The sequence below is a fragment of the Triturus cristatus genome, chromosome 4_1 (assembly GCF_964204655.1).
Source record: "Triturus cristatus chromosome 4_1, aTriCri1.1, whole genome shotgun sequence".
In the NCBI taxonomy this organism is placed as follows: Eukaryota; Metazoa; Chordata; class Amphibia; order Caudata; family Salamandridae; genus Triturus; species Triturus cristatus.
In genome coordinates this window covers 421925189-421939667 of record NC_140585.1, presented here as the reverse complement: position 1 = coordinate 421939667, position 14479 = coordinate 421925189, and the positions used below count along the sequence as shown (strand labels likewise).

Sequence of the window (14479 nt, the reverse complement as noted above, 5' to 3'; positions counted from 1 at the left end):
TATCTGTGTGTACACATTTCCGATATCGTTGTGATCTGCTTGATATTGAATTGTAATAATTGCCAGGATAGGCCTAGTTCTGACAATGCTTCACACTACGTAAGGATGCTGAGGGGTAAAGTAGGATCACTTCGTCGATCGTACAGCATCTCTCTCATGCGACATACCAACTGCATACACCATTGGTTATCAGCATTAATGTGTGCTGCAATTCTTTAAAATATTTATGCACTAACTCAAGACTGTCCCTTTCCTTTCCACCTTTTATTCTTGATACCATTTATTGAAACATCATGACCATGGTGTAGGAGAACGAGGCATTATTTGTGTGGCCTGCACAAGTAATAGGTCTACATTTGTCCTTCACTGGGAACCAAACACCCCATTGTAGCAATTGACTCTCATATGGTAGCGTTGCAGAGCAGTTCAAGGCCTACTCAAGGGGTGGTGGTGTGGGTTAGTAATCACCATACACAAATAGACAATAATAGCACTCAATAAATGACTGTCTAGTCTGTGCTTTTCTTTAGGAAAAGTACACTTATTACACACACACTACTCAATACTATGCAATAATATATATACAACAGCGAATGGAATTACTTTTGGTTGACATTGGCTTAACATTCTTACTCCTCCCCAAGGAGGGGGGGGGGCTAGTACATATAACTCAAATGTGTAGACATTAACCAGTTGGTAAATGCCAGAAGCTGAACATAACTTGGAGTGAGGGCCCTTACCACTGGTACCAAGCCAGTGGCTGCCCGCCGCCTTATTTCAACAAGCATATCCTTAAGGGTATAAATGCAGTAACTACACATGACTGAGAGCACCTACTACTGGCAATAAAGCATACAACTTTAATCACAAGTGTATTTCAGTCGCCTTATTCAATTAAAGCATGAGCAAGAGTAAATAAATGTCCAAACATGTCTGAGTGTGGTGCACTCATCATGACTGATAGCATGAACCACTCAATTCCCTCACAGCCCTTAAAGGGCATCTGCATTTATACTTACACTCAATGCAATGTTAATCCCATCCCTAAAGGATGCTTACAACGTTCAGAAATCAACATTGAAAACATAATGCATACGAACTACTTTAGTGAGTGCACATCTTTGCAATTTCTAACATTCACCCATAGAGGAGGTCTCACAAAATGAACACTCATACTAATCATATTCAGGCCACAAGTAGTTACAGCCATACACTTCACTGAAAACACCCTCAGCTGTAAAACAAAAGTTCCAGCATCAGGATGACTTGATAACATTAAAAAACCCTTAAGAGGTTATTTCCTAGAGATCACCAGAGACTTAGTGTGGGGACTTTTCAATTCTTTGAAGGAGAGGGGGGGAGGGAGGGGGACTGCGCTGCACCTGCAGCTCCCCCCCCACACATTAGCTTCACAATGGTGGTAACCCCATCTCCCTGGAGCCATTTCAGTCCACAGATCCGGCCAGACTCTGCATGGTATTATAGGGCACTCCCTCGTGAGCACGTGCATAACTGATCAGTGGATTACCCGCTGCTCTGGGAAAAGCTGCGCTGGAGTGCTTGCAGGTAAGCGGCCTTGAGCCACACCCGGGTACCCCACATGCCTTCCTGCCATGGCAAGCAGCTCGGAGAACCCACCCGTAGCTGCCCTCGCCTGGTTCCCTGCCATGGGAGCTGGCTCTTCTCCCCTGGTCTTCCCGGTCCTGCAGCCAGGCCGGCGGGCGCATCGTGCTGCTTCTGGTGCCCAGGGTTGGGGTCCTAGGACACTCGGGCACCTTCACGTGAGCGCAATGCAACTCCCAAGCTTCCTCCACTTCTCTGGAAACCCAGGATTTCCCTCATTGGAGTCCTGAACTCACTCAGAGGTGCAGTCCAGAGTCCTGGTGACAGTCAGGGGGTTCCTCTTTCCGACTGCTCATGGCGTCAGCTTCAGCATCTAGTCCCAGTGTTCCTCAGAAAACACACATCCCAGAGTTCTACTTCCTGCACAAGACCTTTTAAGGAGGGGTGGAGGATGCTGGCAGGAATGCACCTCTGGCCTATCCTGCAGTGCCACATCACCTCTATGCCCGTGTTTCAACCTTCCTGCACAGGCCTCTGGGATACTTCAATATGAATGAATGAAAAAGATTTATAGAGCGCAACAAATGCCAAAAGGCGTCAAGGTGCTAATAGCAGAATAGTCTCAGGAAGAAGAGAAATACAACCTTCTGGCTGTTAACGATTAAACAGCCAGGTCTTTCAAGCCTTACGGAATAAGGTGTGGGATTAAAGGATAGAAGTTGATAGGGGAAGAGAATTCCACAACGTGGATGCCGCCACCGAAAAGGCTCTGCCTCCCCATCCTGATCGCTGTTACCTAGGTGTCATTAGAAGATATTTTCCTGAAGATCGAAGCTGTCGGGGTGGGGTGTGGGGTGTTTAGCGGTGAAATAGATACCCGAGTTGTTGAGGGCCTCTGTTGTTAAGGGCATTGTGGACCAAGCAAAGAGTCTCATAGGTAATTTGATTGGTAACAGGAAGCCAATAAAGTTTACGAATCCCGACAGGGACAGGCTGAACTTTAGGGACATCAGGAATCAGTCTGGCAGCTGCATTCTGGACTAGCTGCAGTTTCGTAAGGACTGTCTCGTTAATGTCTAAATAAAGAGCATTATAATAATCCAGTCTGGACATAACATGGCCTTGTCCAAGGGTCCTATGCCACAGGGTCTCTGAAAAGCACACTAGCCCACTCGCTGACATCATGACACGGGCCTGGAACAGGCTGATTTATGCCGAGCAGCTTCACTCAATCTCTCCCTCCTACGCTCGGTGCAAGCCAAACTAGTGACCCTTCCCCGCCATAACAAAGCTAATTGGGGAGGCAGGAGTTTCTGCCATTGTGCTGCTAAGGCATGGAACAGTTTGCCTTTCCACCTTAGAAACATCACTGAGCTCCTCCCTTTTAGAAAAGAATTAAAAACTTGGCTATTCATATAATCACCTTTTTCAGCAATAACCACAGGTTAATTTCAGGTGGGTAGTGCACAGCGCCAGGACACCTCTGGGTAACAGAGCACTATAGAAATTATTTTAACATAACATAACATACCTCAATCTCTCCCTCCTGGAGAGAAGACCTCTGCCCTGAGGAATGCTTGCCGTAAAGGGCTAGGTGTTTGATGTTACAGCTTGGGATGGAAGGTAATTAATCCAGCCTGGCAGGGTCACATAAGGCCTGGGATCTGGTTCTGAGCTGAGTCAGAGAAATATGACATTTCTGGATGACCCATAAGCTGTACAGATATGCTTTTCAACACAGTATAGTGAAGGTTTGAGCATATGCTCCTCTTTGAATAATAAAAAAAGTTTCAAACACCCATAAGGTTTTACTCCTTAGTTTCTTGAGTTTTGTAGGAAAAGCAAATTTCATATGTTGTCTTTTTAGAAGATTCTTTATTGATTACATCCTCATTGGTCCTGAAGAGGTTTCGGATACGAGGCAAGGAAGGTCCAGTGCCTCGAGCCAAGCTCCTCTAAAAATCATTAATAGATGTAGGTTATTTTATCCAGATACAGGATTCCTGGACCTACTACGTACTCTTTGATATGCTTTTCAACACAGAATGGTTCTTTTCACATAGTTTGCAATGTACTTTTATGTGTGTCTGGAGTTTGAAGGCCCCAGGGAACTGAAGCTACACCGTGAGGCCTCCTTTCCGATAGGAGTATAATGGAGTGTTCCAACAGAGAAACAGTAAAGCATACCGACTACCCCTTACATGTGTCTAGCCACATTATAAGGCCTACTCCAGGTCACCACCCAACTCTGCATAGTCCCTTCAGCACCTGTCAATCTGTATATAGCTCCTGGGGTGTGCAGGATGGGAATCTCTCCCAAGCAGCCATTACACGGGTGCACACACATGTGCACACATGTCCACAGTTAACCAACCCAGTGTCTCTTACTCTGGCTGAATCGCAAAGGCCTTTTTCTCACAAGGCGGACACTGCCGGAAAACCCTCACAGTCCATTTTACCAAGAGTTTACAGTGGGTGAGTCCCAGCTTATGAGAATCTCCCACAGTAAAAGGTAAAAAATTCAGGTGATCAAAAAGCGGAAAATCATTATACCTTTTTACTAACCAAAAAGGATTCCACTAATAGATCCATTTTGAACACTTTTTCTAATTATTCTGTGGAAAGATATCAACCTGAAAACCCAGTCCTATACGTCTTTTCATTTATGTAAATTTGTCGCCAACCCATCCTCCTTCCCAGTCATCACTGTAGCCTTCGATTAGGAGTGGGCCAAATGTAGATGCGTGAAAATTGTGTGGACAGAAATTACAAATCGAAAATTTATCCTTGCACCTAAATCTGGATATATAAAAAAAATTATACCAGGTGTGGGGAATAATAGGAAGAATGACCAGATCCACAACTTCTTCCTGAGTGCCAATAATGGGGTCATTTCCTCTCCCGTTTACCACCTGCTGTGAATAGGATGTAAACGACAACCATGGTCAGTGGGTGTACACAGCATGAGGCCATTGGGAGCTGGAGAGGATATGGGCTGGCGGGTGAGAATGTTCTGTCCTCCCATGAGGGGGGGGGGGGGTTTGGAAGCCAGTGGAAGGGTTGTATTTGCAGCTTTTTAAGCACATGATTTTACCATCAAGATTTTCTGGGCTGTAAAATTGGGCAGGGTGTCACTGCAAATGGAAAATCTGGATGGCGGAATATTGGCTCTATTGTGATCAGGTGAAGAGGAATCCCACCTGCAGATGTCACTCTACCCAACACATAATCGTTCCCCATGTTGTGACTGCTAGCCTGCTACACCATGGAGTGCATTACTAACATCAGATTTTTTCTGCCGAGATATTTCATTGACATTGCTACTGGCTAAGTAACACTAGATCATGATGAATCTATTAGTTGTCACTTTCTAAATAATGTAATGAGAAAAATGTCTCTTACAACCTAACAGAAAAACGTGACTGAAATATAGATGAGCATTATCTTACACTTATTATACCTGTTTATTAAGGAAAAATCTTAATTGTCAATGATATAGTATTCATTTATGTGCAGGGGAAAATCTCACAAGTCCAACTTTGTGTTTTTTCAGCCTATAACTATGCTGCGCTTCAGTGCAATGATAAATCAATATCTTTTGTATAAAAAATTCCATTATTATCTATCTTGCTAAAATGGCCAAGGCCATGGATAACACAATATACAATTTTTCATATGTCATACACTTAGGATATCAATAATGCAGGTATAATATTATGTGATGCTCAGTGAACGTACCATCTACCTAGAACAATGCAGTGCTCTGTCAGGTGGTTTAGTTCACTAGCAGGTGCCAAGTGCCAGTTTGTTAACATGCAGCAGATCGTGTGGTGATGGAAGCTGAGGTTGACATGACACCCTGGGGTAGTAGTACACCAAATGTTTTGTCTTCTCCCTTTCTGTTTTGCTGAATTCATTTTTGATGGCTGTAGGACTCCATGCACTTCACCACTGCTAACCAGTGCTAAAGTGCATGGACACTCTCCGAGAAACATGGGACAATTGGCCTCCACCTAATTGGTACATTTTATTTACTTGTAAACTCCTATTAAATGGTACTCCGTGTACCCAGCAACTATAAATTAAATGCTACTAGTACGCCTGTAACACTCATTGTGCCGCCCACCCAAGTAACCTTATAAAACATGCCTTAGTCTATCCACTGAAGCCTGTAGTGCAGTTTAAACCACAATTTCGACCTGGCAAAATAAACCTTTTGCCAGGCCCAAACCTCCTTTTTAATACAAATAAGCCACCCCTAAGGTAGTCCCTAAAAGTTCATAGGGAAGGGTTTATTGTACTTGAAAAGCTGAAAATGTGGCTTTAAATTTTACATGTCCTGGTAGTAAAAAACACAAAGTCGTTTTTTCACTATTACAAGGCCTGTCTCTCCTACAGGATAACAGAGTTACCTTTTTGCATTTTATAAATGATAACTTCAGTTGGGAGCAGATAGGAAAATAACGTTTGTACTTACATGAATTGTAATTTAAAATTCCCCTAATTGTAAAGTCGGATTTTAAGTCACAATTTTCAACAGTGTCCTGGGTTACATGACCGTGAATAGCTTAGCAGTTGCCCTTTGTGTATTCCTCCCAGACAGTGAGATAAAGGGGGCAAAGCTGTTGGTAGGTTGGGGCATCCTGACAGGATGTTTAGTGAGGAGGAGTTCCCTGCCCCATTTACATTTCAAAGGGCAGCCTACAGCACACACACAAAATAACTTAACATTAGTCTTTTGTTGCCCTAGACCACTAGGGGCCTTGACAAGGGAAAGGAAGAATTCTCCAAAACCAGAGTGGGGGTAGTATAGGAATTCCCCCCTATTCAAACTCTGGCATCAGGTATAAATAGTGGACTTCCAAAGCTACTCATCAGATCACTTCTCTGCCTGTAGAAGACTCAGAAGGGCTGCCCTGCTGCCTGAGGAAGGAAGCATAGACCTGCTCCTTGAATCTAGGACTATCAGAATGACTCCAAGGGCCAGATGGCTGACCTACTGTGTGAGTTACAAGTATACAACAAGCTTCAGAGACTATGCCCTGCATCTCTTCAGCTAACCAGGTCTCCAACTGGACATGCCTGAACCCTGCTGGCCTCTGCTAGAGCGACACCCTGATCCGCGAAGACGTGTCTCCTCAGGTCCAAGACCCTTGGCTGTGATCAAAGTGAACTCGTCTGGAAGAAAAGGAGAAAGCCTGGCATTTTGGGCTCTTCACGACCATGAACGGATCCGTTTGTGCAGAGACTCTGCTGTTCATGACGATGGCCAAAGCGAAGCTCAGGTGACTCCGTCTCTTAACGCTACAGCGAATTTCGTTGCGCGCGCTGCATTGCATTTGGCGATGCAGCGCGCGCAACGAAATTAGTTTTATTAATTTTTTTCATAACTTACCTGTACTCGGCCGTATGCCGCATTTTGCAACCCCCCACCCTGCCCCTCCTCTGCGCCACGTCACCGCCCCGGTAAAACGCCCTACACAGGCAGTCACTGAGTGTGGGCATCAAAGCCATACTTCTGTAAATGCAAAGCTATGGCAAAACCTACTCCTCAATGTTTCTTCTCTATGAGGGATATCTTGATACCATTAAAAGAAAGGTAACAAAGTAAAGAATTTGTCTGTCAAACTAAAATACCGTGGAAAAGGTAGCAGCATTTTGAATGCTCCTTTCAAGGTTCTTAATACCACATTCAAGTGATTAAACAATACTAATAACTTTTGCTAGAAATAAGATTTAAGGTACTGGGAAATGTGCTTTTGGCAGAATAGCTGAGATGAAAGTAATAAAGGCTGATGAGAAAATTCAGGTCTTGATTTAAAGGGGTTCGAGTGACATCAATCTGACTTTAGTACTAAAACTGACTCACCTTTCAGAGTAGGTTTTATAACCAGGGCCTAATTGTGGGTCACTGGCATACAAATAAAGACTTTGAAGCTCTTTCTGCGGTTTCAAGGCCGTCAATAAATTGCAGAAATTTGGCATGTCATTAATCTCAACGTGTGTTAAGCAGCGCAGTTATTTTGGTGAGTGAAGAAAACACTAGCTCGTATAGCTGTGACTGATGTTTCTAAACGAAGAGGCATTCGGAGAAGATGCAGTTGAAGGAATCAAATATGTTTTCTGGCTACAATACAAATAGCTTCATAGGTATTTTATATTAAAAATAAATATACAGCTTAGCGAAAGCATGAAAAGCACATTTCCTCGACAATCTCCGCCCCAACCCCACAAAGTGTATTTCCTAACTTCGAAATCTAATCATCAGCAGATAAAGTTTTGTACCTTTCCATATTAACACAACTATAAGTAGAATGTACTTGTACACAACTCTGCGGAACTGTATCACTGTTTTAAGATACTGCTGTGTTGGCAGAATTCAAACAGATGAGAACAATGCAAACAAATGTTTTGTAAACAAAACTGGTCTAGGTTCTGAAAAGTAACTTAGTCCTCCTTTAACCCACATTAAACACAACTCTAAAGCAGTTCTCCATAACTTTAATATTTGAGGATAGTCTTTGTTTTTTCCCCTTACACGGCCCTCAACAAAGCAGTTACATTGATTGCATCAAGCACTTAATTGAAACATATTCATCCCCGTTTGCAGTATTTATTTTTTTTTCCCCAAAAAATTCCCCGACTGGAGTCAAAATGATAATAATTAAGCTTTATGGACTATGTTCGGAAAAGTTGACTTTCCATGTATAATATCTCCAGTTAGAGTAGTAAATTAGCTGTTCCATCAAGCAGGTCTGCCATTTTCACAGATAAGTAACTTTCTAAGCTACCAGTTAGTCACATTTTAATACTTGTTGCTCCAAAGGTAAGTTTGGCCGTCCTAGAGAGAGAGGAGGTTATTTCCTCAATAAGTAGCCTACAACATGTTTGTAAAAGAAAGGTTGGACTAATTTGCTGGGTGATGTAGACATTTCCCTGATTCATTGTCTTGGTCATAGCACAATTATTAAAGTGATGTTCAGTCGGAAAAAACATGATAGAATAGGATAATCTGTCCATTCTTCCAGGGCAAGCAGTTGACTTGCTCTTTTCTTTCAGCTCAGTTAAGTTTGTTTCTGGCTTCTGGACCTGGTGTTAACTAGAGGTGGGCAGAGAACTACGCTTCGCCAGTGGAGCGGAGTAAGCCAGCCACCCCCGCCCCGGATCCTGCTTCTGAACCCAGCCAGGTCGGGTGAGCCTGTCCTGCCCTAGATGGACCCCTGTCCCCAGCGCCCGCAACCTCGGATGGCTTGCAGGACCTGGGGGCTCCAGCACCCGAGGGCCCGCCACATGGCGCTCAAGCCCCGGTCCTAGCTTTCGAACCGGAGCCAGGCTGGGGAGAGCCTCCCCGGGCCCCGGTGGACCCCCTGTCCCCAGCGCCTGGACCCTCAGCTGGAATCAAGGAGCGTCAAGCTCAGGCCACGTTCTCTCCCCACCGGCCTGGCCGGGGAGACCATTTTTCAAGATTATTAAGCCCCCACTACAGAACCCTGGGGAGGGACAAAAGTTAGAGGTAGCCCGGCCGGCCGGCCATCTGGTCATCCAGCCCGCAGGGTCATCTGGTCACCCAGCACGCAGGGTCATCTGGTCATCCGGCCCGCAGGGCCATCTGGTCACACAGCCAGGCAACCAGATGGTCCGGGACGACCGAGCGCCCAGATGGCCTGAGATAGCCGGACCCAGTCGCCCTTGCAGTCTGACGATGACGAGGGTGGCCAGGTGCTCTGAGGCCGCTGCTTGGGAGGCTCCTTCCCCGGGGCTGCTCGCCTCCCTGCTAGGCTTGCGCGGGAGCAGTGGGAAGAGGGCCTGGCAGGCCCAGGCCATCTGGTCACCCTGCTGACCTGCAAGGGATGGTGGCCCCCATCCCATCCCTGGTGGGGCAGGGATGTGAGGGGGAGGCCCCCGTGCTGGAGGGCACGTGGTGAAGGCAGCCTCCCGCAGGCCCGCATCACCCCCTCTGTGTCCCTCCCGCCGTCCCAGCGGCAGAGGGACCCACCCCTGGGTGTGGTGGAGGAGGGCATCTGCGGGCATCCATGCACGGAAAGACAAAAACGTGGCTCGCAGGATGACTTTCAATAGATCGCAGCGAGGTAGCTGCTCTGCTACTTATGAAACCCTGACTCAGAATCAGGTTGTCTACAAATGATTTAGCACCGGGTGCCCTACGAACATACGGTGTACTAAGGGCGATGGAGGCAGCCCCCTACCGTCTGGGCTCCGGTTCCCAAGCCAGCGGCTCTACGCACCGGACCCCAGAGAGAGGCCGGCTATCGTAGGCCAACCCAGGCTCCACGGCACTGCGGTATCGTTACAGTTTAGGGGGGATTCTGACTTAAAGGCGTTCAGTCATAATCCCACAGATGGTAGCTTCGCCCCATTGGCTCCTCAGTCAAGCACATACACCAAATGTCTGAACCTGCGTTTCTCTCAAACTGAGCAGGATTACTATTGCAACAACACATCATCAGTAGGGTAAAACTAACCTCACGGCGGGCTAAACCCAGCTGACGTTCCTTATTAGTGGGTGAACAATCCAACGCTTGGTGAATTCTGCTTCACAATGATAGGAAGAGCCGATATCAAAGGATCAAAAAGCGACGTCGCTATGAACTCTTGGCCGCCACATGCCAGTTATCCCTGTGGTAACTTTTCTGACACCTCCTGCTTGAAACCCAAAAATTCAGAAGGATCGTGAGGCCCTGTTTTCACGGTCTGTATTCATACTGAAAATCGAGAACAAGCGAGCTTTTTCCCTTCTGCTCCGCGGGAGGCTTCTGTCCTCCCTGAGCTCGCCTTAGGACACCTGCGTTATCATTTGACAGGTGTACCGCCCCAGTCAAACTCCCCACCTGCCACTGTCCCCGGAGCAGGTCGCGCCCAGCGGGTGCCAGGCGCTTGGAGACAGAAGCGAGAGCCCCACGGGGGTCGCCCCTGCCTCACCGGGTAAGTAAAACCGGAGCTCCCGGGCCACCGACCTTCCCGCTGTGTTGAATCCTCAGGGCGGGTTCTACCCTCTCCGGGAATCCGTCCGGGAAGGTGGGCGCCCGAGGGGCACAAACAGGCAGTCGGTGGGACACCACAGACAGCCACGCACGGAATGCAGCCAGGCGCCCGGGACGGGCCCAACGCGGACCGTTCGCCAGCCCCCTCCGTGCCGCAGCAGGGAGGTGAGGCTAGGCGCGCCAGCGGTGTACTTACACGACAGGACTGGGTGAGGGACCCTGCCGCAGGTGATCGGGGCGTCTGCCCTAGTGGGAGGACGAAGGGAAGCGGAGCTTAACCCTGCAATGGCCCCAGCCGCTTCCCGGAAAAGCCTGGGGCGATTGACGATCGAGTGACCCTCAGACAGGCGGAACCCGGGGCCGCAAGGTGCGTTCAAAGTGTCGATGATCAATGTGTCCTGCAATTTACACTAATTCTTGCAGGTACGTTCTTGGTCGATGTGCGAGCCGAGTGATCCACCGCCAAGAGTCACAGACAACTTTTTGAAAACGTTGGCCCACCTGCAGGCGCAGGAGATGCGGGGGAAGGTGATGCCGTCTGTCTGTCTACCGTCGCGTAAGCCCCATTCAAGACTTCTCCTCTGGGAGTCAGACTGCACCGTATGGGACCAGGTCAAACCGGGCCCCTGGCAACTAGGGTGGGTCGCCACACCTGCACGTCAGCCACCCGGGCAGCCAGAGCTGTGCCAGTGGGCTGGCAAGTAGCCCACCCCATCCTTGCCCGGGTCAAAGGCGCCAGAAGGGGAGAGCCAGGCGGCTCCCCATTCCGCACAGCTACCACCGAGACAGACGAGCCGGGGTCCCTTCGCAGAACCTTGGCTCCTTCTCTTCCAGGCCGCCCTGCCGCGCGAGGAGGTCTGCTCCTCGGTTGCCAAAGCCCAGGACTCGGGCACGGGAGGGCCCGGGGTGGCAGGGCCTTTCAAGGGGGGGTGGTACCAGCCTGGGGAGGCACTTCCATTCGTTTTCCCCCAATCACAGGGGTCGTGCTGGGTGAGAAGGGATTCCGTTCCGGGATGGCCTACCGCGGTGCCCCTCCCGGAGACGGACAGGGCACAGGGGCCGCCCCCGTCCCTTGCGCATCAGTCAGGTCCTCCACCGGGGGAAGAGGCCCGCTAAAGGCCCGGTCCTCACCCAAGCACCCCGTGCGGCCATGGACTGCTCCGCCGGCTGGGGTACGCGAGGGCCTTGTGCCCACATTGTATATGTTGGAGGCAGCCGAGAGCTTCGGGCTGGCGCCGTCGGTCGCTCCGCTGTTAATGATCTTTACGCAGGTTCACCTATGGAAAGTTTTATCGTCTTCTCGGCGCTCCGCCAGGGCCATTGCCGACCCCGGCGGGGCTGATCCAAGGACCTCACTAAACCATCCAATCGGTAGAAGCAACGGGCACTGTGTACAAAGGGAAGGGACTTAATAAACGTGAGCTTAAGACCCGCACTTACTGGGAATTCCTTGTTCATGGAAAATAATTGCAATCCCTATCAAGAACGGGGTTCAGCAGGTTACCCACACCTGTCGGCAAAGGGTAGACACATGCTTATCCGTTCAGTATAGTGCCCGTGCAGCACCGGTCATTGAAGGGCTTCACAGACCTGTTATGGCTTGATCTCGTGTGGCTGAATGCCACCTGTACCTCTAAGAAGTTGGACGCCGACCGCTAGGGGTCGCGTATGTAGTTAGCATGGAGGAGTCTCGTTCGTTATTAGAATTAACCAGACAAATCACTCAACCAACTAACAACGGCCATCCACCAGCTCCCACAGAATCTAGAAAGAGCTATCAATCTGTCAATCCTTTCCGTGTCCGGGCGGGGGGAAGTATCCTGTGTTGAGTCAAATTAAGCCGCAGGCTCCACTCCTGGTGGTGCCCTTCCGTCAATTCCTTTAAGTTTCAGCTTTGCAACCATACTACCCCCGGAACCCAAAGACTTTGGTTTCCCGGAAGCTGCTCGGCGGGTCATGAGAATAAGGCAGCCGGATCGCTAGTTGGCATTGTTTATGGTCGGAACTACAACGGTATCTGATCATCTTCGAACCTCCGACTTTTGTTCTTGATTAATGAAAACATTCTTGGCAAACGCTTTCGCTTTGGTTTGTCTTGCGCCGGTCCAAGAATTTCACCTCTAGCGGCACAATACGAATGTTCTCGGCCGTCCCTCTTAATCATGGCCCCAGTTCCGAAAACTAACAAAATAGAAACGGAATCCTATTCCATTATTCCTAGCTGAAGTATTCAGGTGACAGGCCTGCTTTGAACACTCTAATATTTTTAAAGTAAACGCTTCGGACCCCCAGGACACACAGTCAAGAGCATCAAGGGGGCACCAAGAGGCTGGGACAGGCGGTAGCTCACCTCGGGGCGGACCGCCTGCTCGATCCCAAGATCCAACTAAAAGCTTTTTAATTGCAGCAACCTTAATATACGCTATTAGAGCTGTAATTAACGCGGCTGCTGGTACCAGACTTGCCCTCCAATGGATCCTCGTTAAAGGATATAAAGTGTACTCATTCCAATTACAGGGCCTCGAAAGAGTCCTGTATTGTCATTTTTCATCACTACCTCCCCGAGTCGGGAGTGGGTAATTTGCGCGCCTGCTGCCTTCCTTGGATAGCCGTTTCTCAGGCTCCTTCTCTGGAATCAAACCCTTATTCATCATTATGCGTGGTCACCATGGTAGGCACAGAAAGTACCATCGAAAGTTGATAGGGCAGACCGGATTGGTCTTGATCTGATAAATGCACGCACCCCGGGAGGTCAGCGCTCGTCAGCATCTAGAATGACAACAGTTATCCAAGTAACAGATGGAGCGATCAAAGGAACCATAACTGATGTAATGAGCCATTCACAGTTTCACTGTACCAGCCGTGTGTACTTACACGTGCATGGCTTAATCTTTGAGACAAGCATATGCAGATCAACAGGGTAGTTGCACCTGCTGAGAGGGTGGGTTCGGGAGCTGCGTGCCCGTCTCCCTAACCTGCAACCTTCGCACATCCCTGGGCAGGAGGGCTCGCTGGAGGGGTGGAGAGGTGCGGTCACACGGGCACCGGCGGCCCAGCCGTCTCTCCCGGAAGGGAGAGGTGGGCTGAGGCGTAGCCTGAGCGAGACGCAGGGGTGCCGAAGCCTGGGGGCGGCGCCAACCCTCTGAACGGTCATTCCGAGCTGCTGCGGAAATGTGCTGGGCAGAGAAGGGTGACAGAGTGGTGCGCGGGGCCTACGGATCTGCCGGGCGGCAGCGTCCGAGGGCCGGTCGCCACCATACCTCTTCTGCTTGGGTCGGACCACTGGGGGGCACGAGCTGCAGGGGCTACTCAGCCTTCGCTCTGGCGGGTAGGGTGAAAGGCGTCCCGCCCGGTAGCAGGCCCTCGAGTCGATGGTCCGTTCAGCGAGGAAGCTCTTTGCTTTAAACAACAGCCGAGGCTGGCCAAGCAGTCCATTCCTAAACAGACCGAGAGCGCCCAATCGATCGGAGTACGGCCGGGGCCTCCCCCTTGCAGGCCACCCTGCGCAGGGAATTCCGACTTCGCATCCCTGCCTGCTCCCGGGGAGAGCAGGCTCGGAGGAAAGGCCCATCGGGAAGGGGCTGAGAGGCAGGTGCGGACCCGGGCCCCTGGCAGGCAGGCCCGGGTCCTGGCATCACCTGTCTCACAATAGCTAGACCTCAGATGTCTGACTGACTCTCTTGTGAGAAGTTGGCCTGATATATGCTGTCCACTAATTATAGTGGACACCTTGTATCAGTCCAAACAACCCCTTTTGGTGAATAGGTTAAAGACAACCTTTATTGAAAGCTATCCTAGTGGTAGCTATGGAGAGCAGCCTTCAGGCTAAGTCGTGAAGGAATGTAAAGCAGCTTGTTTTAGCAGTCTATAATCTCTTGAATGACCAAATGAAAGGACAACCACACCAGGTATAT

The 14479-nt window shown here is 49.2% G+C and overlaps 3 pseudogenes; all 3 read right to left on the bottom strand.

The window, feature by feature from the left end:
• Positions 1 to 9611: 9611 nt before the first annotated feature.
• On the bottom strand, positions 9612 to 10589 carry LOC146855059 (28S ribosomal RNA; annotated as a pseudogene; the record flags this gene model as incomplete).
• Positions 10590 to 10898: 309 nt separating this feature from the next.
• Positions 10899 to 11036, bottom strand: LOC146855058 (5.8S ribosomal RNA; annotated as a pseudogene).
• Positions 11037 to 11819: 783 nt separating this feature from the next.
• On the bottom strand, positions 11820 to 13488 carry LOC146855057 (18S ribosomal RNA; annotated as a pseudogene).
• Between the last annotated feature and the right edge of the window lie 991 nt (positions 13489 to 14479).